Source organism: Podarcis muralis, chromosome 5 (assembly GCF_964188315.1).
Source record: "Podarcis muralis chromosome 5, rPodMur119.hap1.1, whole genome shotgun sequence".
Classification (NCBI taxonomy): domain Eukaryota; kingdom Metazoa; phylum Chordata; class Lepidosauria; order Squamata; family Lacertidae; genus Podarcis; species Podarcis muralis.
Genome location: NC_135659.1, coordinates 32,937,717 through 32,951,000, shown reverse-complemented (window position 1 = coordinate 32,951,000; position 13,284 = coordinate 32,937,717).

Genomic DNA, 13,284 nt, shown 5'->3' with positions numbered 1-13,284 from the left:
CAAGGTATAAATAAATTATTATTATTATTATTATTATTATTATTATTATTATTATTATTATTAAACAAGCTTGCTCCATCCTCCATGTGACAGCCTTTTAGATATTTGAAGATGGCTGTCATAGCTCCTCTCAGTCTCCTCTTCTCCAGGCTGAAAATACCTAACTCCCTCAACTGTTCATCATAGGTCGTGGTTTCCAGACCCTTGATAATCTTGGTCGCCCTCCTCTGCATATGTTGCAGCTTGTCCAGATCTTTCACGTCCTGCTACGTTGCATCAGCAACATCAGCAACAGCTAAGCTTGGAGGGTCTTCTTTCCCATCCATTCCTGTAGCTTCCTTGGAAGTAGGGGACCTCTTTTTGCCTGAAGCAACCCTATTAGCGGCTAAGCGGATTAGCGCTATTAGCGGTTTAGCGGCTTAGCGGCTATTAAAGGCTTAGCGGCTTAGCGGCTAAAAGGCTATTAGTGGCTTAGCGGCTTAGAAAAAGGGGGGGGGGAGCGGAAAAAAATAGCAAGACTAGCAAGACGTTTCGTCTTACGAAGCAAGCCCATAGGGAAAATCGTCTTGCGAAGCAACTCAAAAACGGAAAACCCTTTCGTCTAGCGGGTTTTCCGTCTTGCGAGGCATTCGTCTTGCGGGGCACCACTGTATTATACTTCATGAACACATTCCAGCCAAGTAAAAGAACTCAAGGTAGGCACAGAGCAGGAACCGTGAATGTGTGGTCTGGGGAAATGAGGGTGGCTTGAGGGGAATCCCATGGGTTGGGCTGAGAGGCCAAGAGGACTGCTGTTGGCCACCAGACCTGAGGTCCCCCAGCCCTGGTACAAGCTGTTGGAGCCTTGTTGAAAAGTCCCCCAAGATTATATTGCATTGCCGTTGCAAGTATGGTTGTCTCTTTCTGTCTTATGAGCCCCTCACCCTGTCTCCTTCTGTTTTTATATAAGATATAGCAGCCACTATGGGTGAGAGAGGCATCCAAATCAGGGCCACAGGTCTGAAAGAGGCCTGATGTTCACAACATACCCTCCAACATGCCTCAGAGGAAAGTTGGGGTGCATGGTTTGGGAGCTGCACTCTTGAGTGAGCCAGGTGACTTGTGAGAGAGTGCGCCTCCCCAAAGGGACATCTTTTGGGGCCATACTCTTGTGGGAGGCAAAATGGGCCAACATCTCAGGAGCCAATCAGAAGCCGGGATAGCTTCTGTAATTCCAGCTCAAATCAGGACAGTTGAGGGGTATGTCATAACCTATCATATAGCCATGCCTTCCGATAGTTCTAAATAAAATACTGTTTTTAAAGGCCTTTTTGTGAACATACTCAAGCAGGGGTTGTGCATCTATGGCTCAACCAATGTCACTGAACTTTAGTTCCTACCAGCCACAGCCATCACAGCCACAGGTAAGGAATGAATGTCCAAAAGCACCTGGAGGTTTACAGGTTTCTCACCCAGTATGTACACAACACAGATTGCCCTTTCTCAAGACAGAGCAACGGAGTGAACAGTAGGGGTGTGAAAGATGCATATTGAGATGTGGCTGTCCTGGGACAATTTGGTCTCACAGCCGAAGTGTACTCCTATGTAGTTTAACTCGTCGTACTGTCATTGGGTGCCTGATCTGGCCCAGCAGTGTTCTTACAAATGCCCCTTCTGTCCTAGCAGGACTGCAGATAATGTTGTGCTCTGTAAAGTCCCTTAAGTCATGGGGAACATGTGGACTGCAGCCTAAAACATATGTGAAGATCACTTGTGGAGCAATGAATCATTTTGCCCACACTTGCAATTCAGTTAGGGATGAGGGAGATTCATTCATTCATTCCCCTCCCATCTGGCTGGGTTTCCCCAGCCACTCTGGGTGGCTTCCAACAAAAGATTAAGAATACATTAATATATCAGTCATTAAAAACTTCCCTAAACAGGGCTACCTTCAGATGTCTTCTGAACGTCAGATAGCCAATTTCATCCCCATGGAAAGGTGGATTACCTAATTCACACTCTGCAAAACAATATGCAAACTAAAACACAACTATCCTTTGAAATCCCGCATTCCCCTATCAGTTTCAGTTTTCCTCGATTTTTCATTTTCCCAATCTTAAATTCATTTCTCCACATTTCCACACCAGTTGGTGATTTTGTAAAAGCATCATCAAAGTTCACCAGCATTTTAGTGTCCATTTCTACACGTGTTTTTATGAGATTTTGCCTTAAACACTTCTCCCTTTTTTTGCAGAGCAGTTTCCCCTAATACAGTGGAACCTCGGGTTACATATGCTTCAGGTTACATACGCTTCAGGTTACAGACTCCGCTAACCCAGAAATAGTATCTCGGATTAAGAACTTTGCTTATGAGAACATAAATTGTGCTCCGGTGGCGCGGCAGCAGCAGGAAGCCCCACTAGCTAAAGTGGTGCTTCAGGTTAAGAACAGTTTCAGGTTAAGAACGGACCTCTGGAACAAATTAAGTACTTAACCCGAGGTATCACTGTACAGTATAATGCAATTTTTGTATTCCGGACACTGATATATACAGTGGTGCCTCGCAAGACGAAATTAATTCGTTCCGCAAGTTTTTTCTTCTTGCGAGTTTTTCGTCTTGCGATGCACGGTTTCCCATAGGAATGCATTGAAAATCAATTAATGCGTTCCTAGGGAAACCACCTTCAGACCAGGTCCGGGGACAGTCTGTTCCCCGACCTCTTCTGAAGGCTGGGGGGGGGGGGGGACAAGGGCTTTTTTCCCACTGCCAGCCTTCAGAAGGCTGTTCTGAAGGCTGGCGGTGGGAAAAAAAGCCCTTCTTCCCACCTCCCGCCCCGCAAGCTCCGGGGACAGGAGGGCTTTGCTGCCGACCGCCAGCATTTTAAAAGCCCCTGCTGTCCCGGGCGATTTTAAAATGCTGGCGGGCGGGAGCGAAGTCTCTGCTGTCCCGGGGAGATTTTAAAATGCTGGGGGGCGGGAGCGAACGCTTCGCTCCCGCCCGCCAACATTTTAAGATCGCCCGGGGCAGCAGAGACTTCTCGCCCAAAGCAAGGGGAGCTCTCCGAAGGGCTCCCCGTGCTTCGGGCGACAGGCTGCCGCCCCAAGCCTCGCGCACCCGGCGGGACCTCCTGCCGGGTGCGCGAGGCTTGCAGACACTCGCCCGAAGCAGGGGAAGCCCTCCGGAGGGCTCCCCGTGCTTCGGGTGGCAGGCTGCCGCCCCAAGCCTCGCGCACCCGGCGGGACCTCCTGCCGGGTGCGCGAGGCTTGCGGACACTCGCCCGAAGCAGGGGAAGCCCTCCGGAGGGCTCCCCGTGCTTCGGGTGACAGGCTGCCGCCCCAAGCCTCGCGCACCCGGCGGGACCTCCTGCCGGGTGCGCGAGGCTTGCAGGCACTCGCCCGAAGCAGGGGAAGCCCTCCGGAGGGCTCCCCGTGCTTCGGGTGACAGGCTGCCGCCCCAAGCCTCGCGCACCCGGCGGGACCTCCTGCCGGGTGCGCGAGGCTTGCAGGCACTCGCCCGAAGCAGGGGAAGCCCTCCGGAGGGCTCCCCGTGCTTCGGGTGGCAGGCTGCCGCCCCAAGCCTCGCGCACCCGGCGGGACCTCCTGCCGGGTGCGCGAGGCTTGCGGACACTCGCCCGAAGCAGGGGAAGCCCTCCGGAGGGCTCCCCGTGCTTCGGGTGACAGGCTGCCGCCCCAAGCCTCGCGCACCCGGCGGGACCTCCTGCCGGGTGCGCGAGGCTTGCAGGCACTCGCCTGAAGCAGGGGAAGCCCTCCGGAGGGCTCCCCGTGCTTCGGGTGACAGGCTGCCGCCCCAAGCCTCGCGCACCCGGCGGGACCTCCTGCCGGGTGCGCGAGGCTTGCAGACACTCGCCCGAAGCAGGGGAAGCCCTCCGAAGGGCTCCCCGTGCTTCGGGTGACAGGCTGCCGCCCCAAGCCTCGCGCACCCGGCGGGACCTCCTGCCGGGCGCGCGAGGCTTGCAGGCACTCGCCCAAAGCAAGGGGAGCTCTCCGAAGGGCTCCCCGTGCTTCGGGTGACAGGCTGCCGCCCCAAGCCTCGCGCACCCGGCGGGACCTCCTGCCGGGTGCGCGAGGCTTGCAGGCACTCGCCCGAAGCAGGGGAAGCCCTCCGGAGGGCTCCCCGTGCTTCGGGTGACAGGCTGCCGCCCCAAGCCTCGCGCACCCGGCGGGACCTCCTGCCGGGTGCGCGAGGCTTGCGGACACTCGCCCGAAGCAGGGGAAGCCCTCCGGAGGGCTCCCCGTGCTTCGGGTGACAGGCTGCCGCCCCAAGCCTCGCGCACCCGGCGGGACCTCCTGCCGGGCGCGCGAGGCTTGCAGGCACTCGCCCAAAGATTTTAAAATGCTGGGGGTCGGGAGCGAAGCGTTCGCTCCCGCCCGCCAGCATTTTAAGATCGCCCGGGGCAGCGGAGAAGTCTCCGCTGTCCCGGGAAGGCAGGCGGGGGGGAGCAAAGACTTTTGCCCCCCGCCAGCCTTCAGAAGAGGTCCAGGACCTCTTCTGAAGGCCGGCTGTGGGCGAAAGTCTTTGCTCCCGACCGCCAGCAATTTAAAACAGGTCCCCGGAGATTTCCCTATGGGCTTTCGTCTTGCGAAGCAAGCCCATAGGGAAATTCGTCTTGCGAAGCGCCTCCGAAACAGAAAACCCTTTCGTCTTGCGGGTTTTCCGTCTTGCGAGGCATTCGTCTTGCGGGGTACCACTGTACATACAACTGGTAGACTTTGCAGATGCAGATACAGATATATACAAACAAAAAGTATCTCTGTTGTTCCAGAAATTCTAGATTTTACACAGACTCCGACTCACTTCTCAAGACTGACCCTGGCACACAGACAGACTCACTGACTGACTAATGAGCTGGCCTGTCTCAGTCACTTAGATAGATGGCACTGGGCCATCATCATAGCAGCTGTCTTGGCTGACCTTTGGCCTGTTGTCTTATCTCATACATAGGATGATTTGCACTCATGAAGGAAATTAACCTCTTCCTCCTTGTCCAGTTCCTCCAACAGTGTTTTGGTCCTTGTACAGTGGTACCTCAGGTTACAGACGCTTCAGGTTACAGACGCTTCAGGTTACAGACTCTGCTCACCCAGAAATAGTACCTCAGGTTAAGCACTTTGCTTCAGGATGAGAACCGAAATCGTGCTCCTGCGGCGTGGCGGCAGTGGGAGGCCCCATTAGCTAAAGTGGTGCTTCAGGTTAAGAACAGTTTCAGGTTAAGAATGGACCTCCAGAACGAATTAAGTTCTTAACCTGAGGTACCACTGTATTGTTATGGAAAGTGCAAATTAGGCAGGTTCACCTTTCAATGTGAACTGGATCGAATATTCCGATACGTCAATGATCCCTTGTCTGCACACATCCTTATTTGGTGTGTTGATTTTATACCCCCATTCTGACATTTCACAGAAGTATTGGTAGCTTTATGACCTCCCAAAATAATACAACATTAGAAACCAGTGTAGACAATAGTAAGCTGGATGGACCCATGGTCTGACTTGGTGCAAAGCAGCTTCCCATGCGAAACACAAACTGTGTCTGTCATCCACCAGGGGGAGCACCACTGGTGGCAGAAGAACGCTTCCTAATGTGAAACAGGCAGCAGTTGGGGTGGAGGTGCGCTGAGGCAACAACTTTTGACACACACATACACACAATTTGGACCCAAAGTTCTCCACAAAGAACTTTCAGTTTAGCCTTCAATCTCTTTACTTTGGCCACTTCCCAGGATTCTGTCATGTACTGGGGCTGCCTCATATATTCTTGCTTATTCCTTCGTGCTGGCAGTTTCATGTGGTGTCTTTTTTTATATATATAAAATATTTATTGAAGATTTTAAACAATACATCAGCCAACACATAAAACACCATCACCAACATAGAAGAAAGAAAAAGAAAGAAAAGAAAAGAAACAAGAGCTTCCTCACATCCCCCTTTCCTGCGTTCCCATTTATAAAATTATATTCAGCAGTACTTCGCCTTCTTTCAAGTCTTATTTTGTAATCTTCAGAAGTTTATGTTTCCAATTTTGAGCTTTACTTTCAAATATATGGATCTTTAATTTTAACCTGCTATTTGTCAAAATTTCAACCTTGTTCATACGGTTCACATATTTTCATACGTCTTTCCATTAATTTATTAGTGCCAGATTATTTTCTATCCTGCATCATCTTAACATTCAAAGTTTCATGTGGTGTCTTGCTGCTTTGAATGACCACCACAGATCAACTGAAATCATAGAACTGTAGAGTTGGAAGGGACCGCAAGTGTCATCTAGTCCAACTCCCTGCAATGCAGGAATCTTTTGCCCAACATGGGACTTGAACTCATAACCTTGAGATTAAGAGTCTCATGCTCTACTGACTGAGCTATCCCAGCTGTATGTTCATGTCACATCAAACAGTCGGTTCACATGTTCAGGGGCCAGTCATTTAATTTGTATCCTGCTTTTCCACCCAAAAAGAAATTGTGCTCAAAGCACCTCATAATACTTTTTTTTTTAAGTTACCAAGGCATGTGTATTTTAATGAAGGGGGGGGGGGGAGAGAGATGTTTTACTGGACTGCTGCTATCAAGATGCTACTTGTGTTGCTGAGGAAGCCCAACACCCTGCCGTATCATTGGCTCATCCATGACAGCAGGACCTTTGTTACTTAACTGTCATGGTCTGGCAGAATAGTGTTGGGAGGTACCAGCTGGGGAACCCCCAAGTGAAGAAGACTCAGAGCCAGTGGTGTCACAACAGGGGGTGTGGGGAGCTGTATGCCCCGGGTTCCATGACTGCGGGGGTGACAAGAAGTCATCCCACAGGGGCTCGCAGGGGCACGAGCAGCCATTGCGCCACCGCAGCCGCCTTTGGAGGATCCTCCATTTGCAGCTGTAGCAGCTCTGGGGGGATCCCGGCACCGTCTGTATGGTGCTGGAGCGGCGCCTGCGGCAAACCGCTATACAGCGCATGTGTGGCGTCACTACGTATGGCGCATGCGTCGTATGTAGCAACGCCACACACACACCCTATGTAGTGACGCCCGCCCCAGGTATGACAGCGCCTTCCTTCGCCCCTGTTCAGAGCCAGGGTGGGATGACAATGAGTGGTCAGAGGGAGAAGAGGGAGCAGACTGGGAGGAGGAGGTGTTGGAAGCTGAAGTGGTAACAGGACTTCAATGAGCAGGAAGAGGCTGGAGAGGAGCTAAGAGGCAGAGATTAGGCAGGCTGCAGAGGTAGCCAAGGGGTTCCTCCTCCTGCTGTGAGCAGCTCCGCTCTTCTCCGGTCTCCCAGAACCAGAAGATGTATGAAAAGGGCAGAGCAAAGACAGGCAAAATGATGGCGCTTCAGATTGCTTGGGAAGGAACCGGAGGAGGAGACTTAGGGATCTGTGGGAAAGTAGCAATCCTCAGTCTCCACAACTTCCTCAAGAGCTAACTATATTCTCTAGCCTTTATGCTGGAGAGGATGTAAGCTTAAAGGCACAGTCCTCCATGTGTGGTGTATTGATTGCTTACTGTATTTTCCTGCTCCATAAGACACACCTGACCATAAGACGCACCTAGTTTTTAGAGGGGGAATGCAAGAGAGAAAAAAATCTTTAAAGGGAGCACTGAGCAGAGCCTGTATGCATCCCACGCTCTGCTCAGCGCTCCCTTTCATGAGCTGTGTGGAGCATGGGGGGGGGGGGGCTTTCCCCCGAGGAAAGAGAAGGGCAGCCCGTCAGTCCCTTCTCCCTCCTCGGGGAAACGCCCCCAAGAACCGCAAACACGCTCCACACAGCTCTTTTAAGGGAGTGCTGAGCAGAGCCTGTATGCATCCCAGGCTCTGCTCAGCACTCCCTTTCACGAGTCGCGTGGAGCGTGTGTGTGGCGCTTGCAGGCTTTTCCCTGAGGAGGGAAAAGGGCAGCCCATGACTGGCTGCCCTTCTCCCTCCTTGGGGAAAAGCCCCTAAGAGCTGCAAACACGCTCCATGTGGCTCTTTAAAGGGAGCGCAGCTCTTGGGGGCTTTTCTGAGAGGTGGGGGAAGGGACTGAGGGACTGCCCTCTGTCCCTTCTCCCACCTCCCAGAAAAGCCAGCAAGAGCCGTGCGCTCTTTAAAGAGCCGCGCCTAGCCTCTTGGGGGCTTTTCCCCAAGGAGGGAGAAGGGACTGACGGGCTGCCCTTCTCCCTCCTCGGGTGAAAGCCCCCAAGAGCCGCACACACGCTCCACGCAGCTCTTTGAAGGCAGCGCTGAGCAGAGCCTCCCGCCTGCATTTGCTACATAAAACACACCTTACTTTTTAGGAGGGAAAAAGTGCATCTTATGGAGCGAAAAATACGGTAAATATATCTGGACCTGGTTTTTTTTTTTTTTTTTTTACTGACTGTCATCTGCCATAATGGGACAATGTCTTGTACCTGATTCCATGTAAGTCCTTTTGTCCTACTGTCAATGGAAAACGATATCAATCCAAATGTCAAGCATAAAAAATGGTCTTCTTTCTTATCACAGTAGTGAGACAAATAGTTGCTTCCAATAGGGGAAAAAGCCCTCCCACCACAGAAACATAGGTCCAATATGTATGGACTTTAAAAATATAATGATTATAATAAATTTATTATTTGTACCCCACTCATCTGACTGGGTTGCCCTAGCCACTTTGGGCAGCTTCCAAAAACATAAAAGCATAATAAAAACATAAACATTAAAAACTTCCCTATACAGGGCTGCCTTCAAGTGTCTTTTAAAGTTCTATAGTTATTTGTCTCCTTGACATCTGCTAGGAGGGCGTTCTGCAGGGAGAGCGCCACTACCAAGAAGGCCCTCTGCCTGGTTCCCTGGAACATCACTTTTCACAGTGACGGAACTGCCAGAAAGGCCTTGGAGCTGGATGTCCATGCTGTCCATGCTGAATGATGGGGGTAGAAATGCTCTTTCAGGTATAGCACATATGGAGAGCTTATCTCAACATCAGAGGCTGATAAGAGGAATAACAAAGAAAGGTGGTTTTGACTCAGTACGGTCTTTATTTACATTGTTTATTAACAATAAGCTTGTCTTTCCATCTTTTACACACGATGAATAGGTTTGGCACTTTAATTTGGCCTAGTGGGACTATCCAGTGATGCAGCAATGGAGACCTGTGGCCATCCAGATGTTGCTGATTTGCAACTGCCATCATCTCACATCGTTGACCGTTCTGGATGGGGCTGCTGGGAGCTGGAGACCAGCAAAACATGTAGGGCAACAGGTCCCCCATTTCTACTTTAATGGCTAAAATGGAAATCTATTAAAATTGAACTCTCCTCCCTCAATCATGCACAGAGAGACACCAGCGTAGATGCTCTCACCAGCCTTTGAGAATAGTAGTGATGATCAGCAGTGTTACCCTTCCACCTACAGCAACAGCCCAGTGATTTATAAAAACATTTCAGTATAGTTTTCTCATTCATGTGTGTATCAGTAGATGAGATAGAGATATTTTTCGCTCTATAAGACACACTTTTTCCCTCCTAAAAAATAAGGGGAAATGTGTGTGCGTCTTATGGAGCGAATGCAGGCTGCGCAGCTATCCCAGAAGCCAGAACAGCAAGAGGGATTGCTGCGCAGAGATCCGTCTTGCTGTTCTGGCTTCTGGGATTCAGAATATTTTTTTTTCTTGTTTTCTTCCTCTAAAAACTAGGTGCGTCTTATGGTCTTATAGAGTGAAAAATACGGTAGGTAGGTAGATAGATAGATAGATAGATAGATAGATAGATAGATACCGGTAGATAGATAGATAGATAGATAGATAGATAGATAGATAGATAGATGATAGATAGACAGATGCTAGATAGAGATAGATGATAGATAGATAGATGATAGATAGATAAATGATAGATAGATGATAGATAGATATAGATAGATAGATAGATAGATAGATAGATAGATAGATAGATGATAGATAGACAGATGCTAGATAGAGATAGATGATAGATAGATAGATGATAGATAGATAAATGATAGATAGATGATAGATAGATAAATGATAGATAGGTGATAGATAGATATAGATAGATAGATAGATAGATAGATAGATAGATAGATAGATGATAGATAGATAGATAGATGATAGATAGATAGATAGATGATAGAGATGATAGATAGATAGATAGATAGATAGATAGATAGATAGATAGATAGATAGATGATAGATAGATGATAGATAGATGATAGATAGATAGATAGATGATAGATAGATAGATGATAGATAGATATAGATATTGATAGATGATAGATGTAAAAAATTAGGATGCATATGCATCTGTTCTCCCATTAAACAAAGAGCAATAAGCATCAGTACAGCTTGCTCACCTCATTGGAAGGACATCTCACTTTCATGATATAGGGACTAGATACTGTGCTATTAAAGATCATTTTGAACTTAGGGAACTATTCCTACACTTATGAGTTTCCCATAGGCATCTGTTTGTCCACCATCAGAACAAGATGCTGGGTTGGACAGGCCTCTGGTCTGATCCAGCAGGTTTCTTCTGAAGTTCTTATTCATGTTTTCGCTGAGCATCTGTACAAACCACCACTGATTAGTTCTACCCCTGCTGCAGGAGTATTTCTTAGCTGATTACTTGTAGTCCTCCCCTTTTCCTCTCTTTGGAGTCAAGTCCTCTTCTCCTTATCCATCCTCTAATCAAGTCTAAGGAAATAATGATCTTCAATGTAGAACGTGTCAGTCAAATCCCACCCACCCCCTAAGCCTGAAAATCTGGGGCAACAGCTTCGGGCACCACTATGCCTGAGTAAATGTGTTCCACAACTATGCTGCTATCTGAAGGAGCGTCTCCACCCCCATCGTTCAGCACGGACACTGAGATCCAGCGCCGAGGGCCTTCTGGCGGTTCCCTCATTGTGAGAAGTGAGGCTACAGGGAACCAGACAGAGGGCCTTCTCGGTAGTGACGCCCGTCCTGTGGAACGCCCTCCCATCAGATGTCAAAGATTTTACCTGACATTCAGAAGACATCTTAAGGCAGCCCTGTTCAGGGAAGTTTTTAATATGTAACGCTGTACTGTTTTTAACACTTGATTAGGAGCCGCTCAGAGTGGCTGGGGAAACTCAGCCAGATGGGCAGGGTATAAATAATAAATTATTATTATTATTATTATTATTATTATTATTATTATTATTATTATTATTATCTGTAGGAGTCTTTGGATTGTGGAGACTGACTATGGGTAGGGGTTAGCTTGCATGGCAAAGAAGAAGAAAAATACAACTCTGCTCCCTCTTCCAGACCACAGACTGGAGAATAGTATTCTGGGGCAGCTGAGTATCTCTGAATTAAATATGTGATCTTGGTGGGATCCAGAGTAACCTGTTAAAAATCTAGAATGCAGACCTCACTGTGGTTTTCTGCACTGACTTCAATCAAGCTAACAACTTGTTGACTTGGTTTCTAAACCATGTCACGCAGCACAGTTCTTATAGATGTGTGTGTAAATCTCATTGAGGTCAATGGAACATATTCCATTCATGGAATCATAGAATTGTAGAGTTGGAAGGGAGTCCAAACCATGTCAGGATAGGATTGCAGCATTCTCCCTCTTCCAGACCACAGACTGGAGAATAGTATTCTGGGGCAGCTGAGTATCTCTGAATTAAATATGTGATCTTGGTGGGATCCAGAGTAACCTGTTAAAAATCTAGAATGCAGACCTCACTGTGGTTTTCTGCACTGACTTCAATCAAGCTAACAACTTGTTGACTTGGTTTCTAAACCATGTCACGCAGCACAGTTCTTATAGATGTGTGTGTAAATCTCATTGAGGTCAATGGAACATATTCCATTCATGGAATCATAGAATTGTAGAGTTGGAAGGGAGTCCAAACCATGTCAGGATAGGATTGCAGCATTCTCCCTCTTCCAGACCACAGACTGGAGAATAGTATTCTGGGGCAGCTGAGTATCTCTGAATTAAATATGTGATCTTGGTGGGATCCAGAGTAACCTGTTAAAAATCTAGAATGCAGACCTCACTGTGGTTTTCTGCACTGACTTCAATCAAGCTAACAACTTGTTGACTTGGTTTCTAAACCATGTCACGCAGCACAGTTCTTATAGATGTGTGTGTAAATCTCATTGAGGTCAATGGAACATATTCCATTCATGGAATCATAGAATTGTAGAGTTGGAAGGGAGTCCAAACCATGTCAGGATAGGATTGCAGCATTCAGCATCTAGAGATACTTTGAAGCTCACACCTGTGCTTTGTAAATGTGGTGCCAAGTGATGAGGCTTGGTTTAATAATTGCAGTAGTATCACCTGATTTCTCATATTTAAGAGGTTTTCCGCACCCAAAAGGGAAGAGGAAGTATTACTGATCTCAGCAATCGTCTTTTTTTTTGTACTTTTTCATTTTAGCTGGTTCAGGGTAGCATGTCAATGCTGTGCTTTAATTTTGGTGGAATTAGGAGAACATCTTTTATTGTTCATTGTGTGGTCTTAAAAACATAAGAATGCTTCTAGGGTAGGGTTGGCAGGGTTGACATTGATTTATATTTCTTTTTTCCTTTTTTCTTTTGGAAGAAAAGGGGTGGAGGGGGGGAGATGGGTGGGGTTGGGTGGCAATGTTTCTATTTTGCTTAATGTATATAGGGTTTGGTGTCAGTGTTACTCGTGCCGGTTCTCTGCTGTTCACTTGTGTTCCTCTGGTGGTGAAAGAGGTTGGGGTTGGCCTAGGGTGTGGTTGTTTGTTTGTGATTGGCTTTGTTTTTGTGTGTGAGTGGGGTGGGTGGGTGTTTTGGATCAGGTTAGCCATATTGATTTATATGCTGTTGGTGGATTATTGTCATTGTCTTGTTGTCATTGGGCTGTGTGCGTGATAAAGGGGAGCCATACCGGGGTAAAGGCAGCGTCTTCTGTCTGTCCCCGTGTCAGTTTCAGTTTATTGGTTAATTTTTCTAGTAGGGCTGTTTCCCATGCTATTTGGTACCATTGGTCCATGCTTACTCCTGACAGGTCTCTCCAGTGTCTGGTTATGGTGTTTCTGGCTGCTGAAAGTAGGTGGGTTATGAGTGCTTTGTGGTGTAAATGGGCATTGTTGTCTTGGAAGATGTTTAGTAGGGCCAATTCTGGGGTGATGTCTAATACTTGCTTAGTTATTTCGTATGGCTGTTGTCCAGAATAGTTGGATTTTGGGGCACTCCCACCACATGTGGAGGGATGTGCCTGTGGAGGTGCACCCTCTCCAGCATTTTGGTGAGGTTCCTGGGCATATTAGCACTAGTTTTCTTGGTGTTAGGTACCACCTGTAGGTGAGTTTCAGAG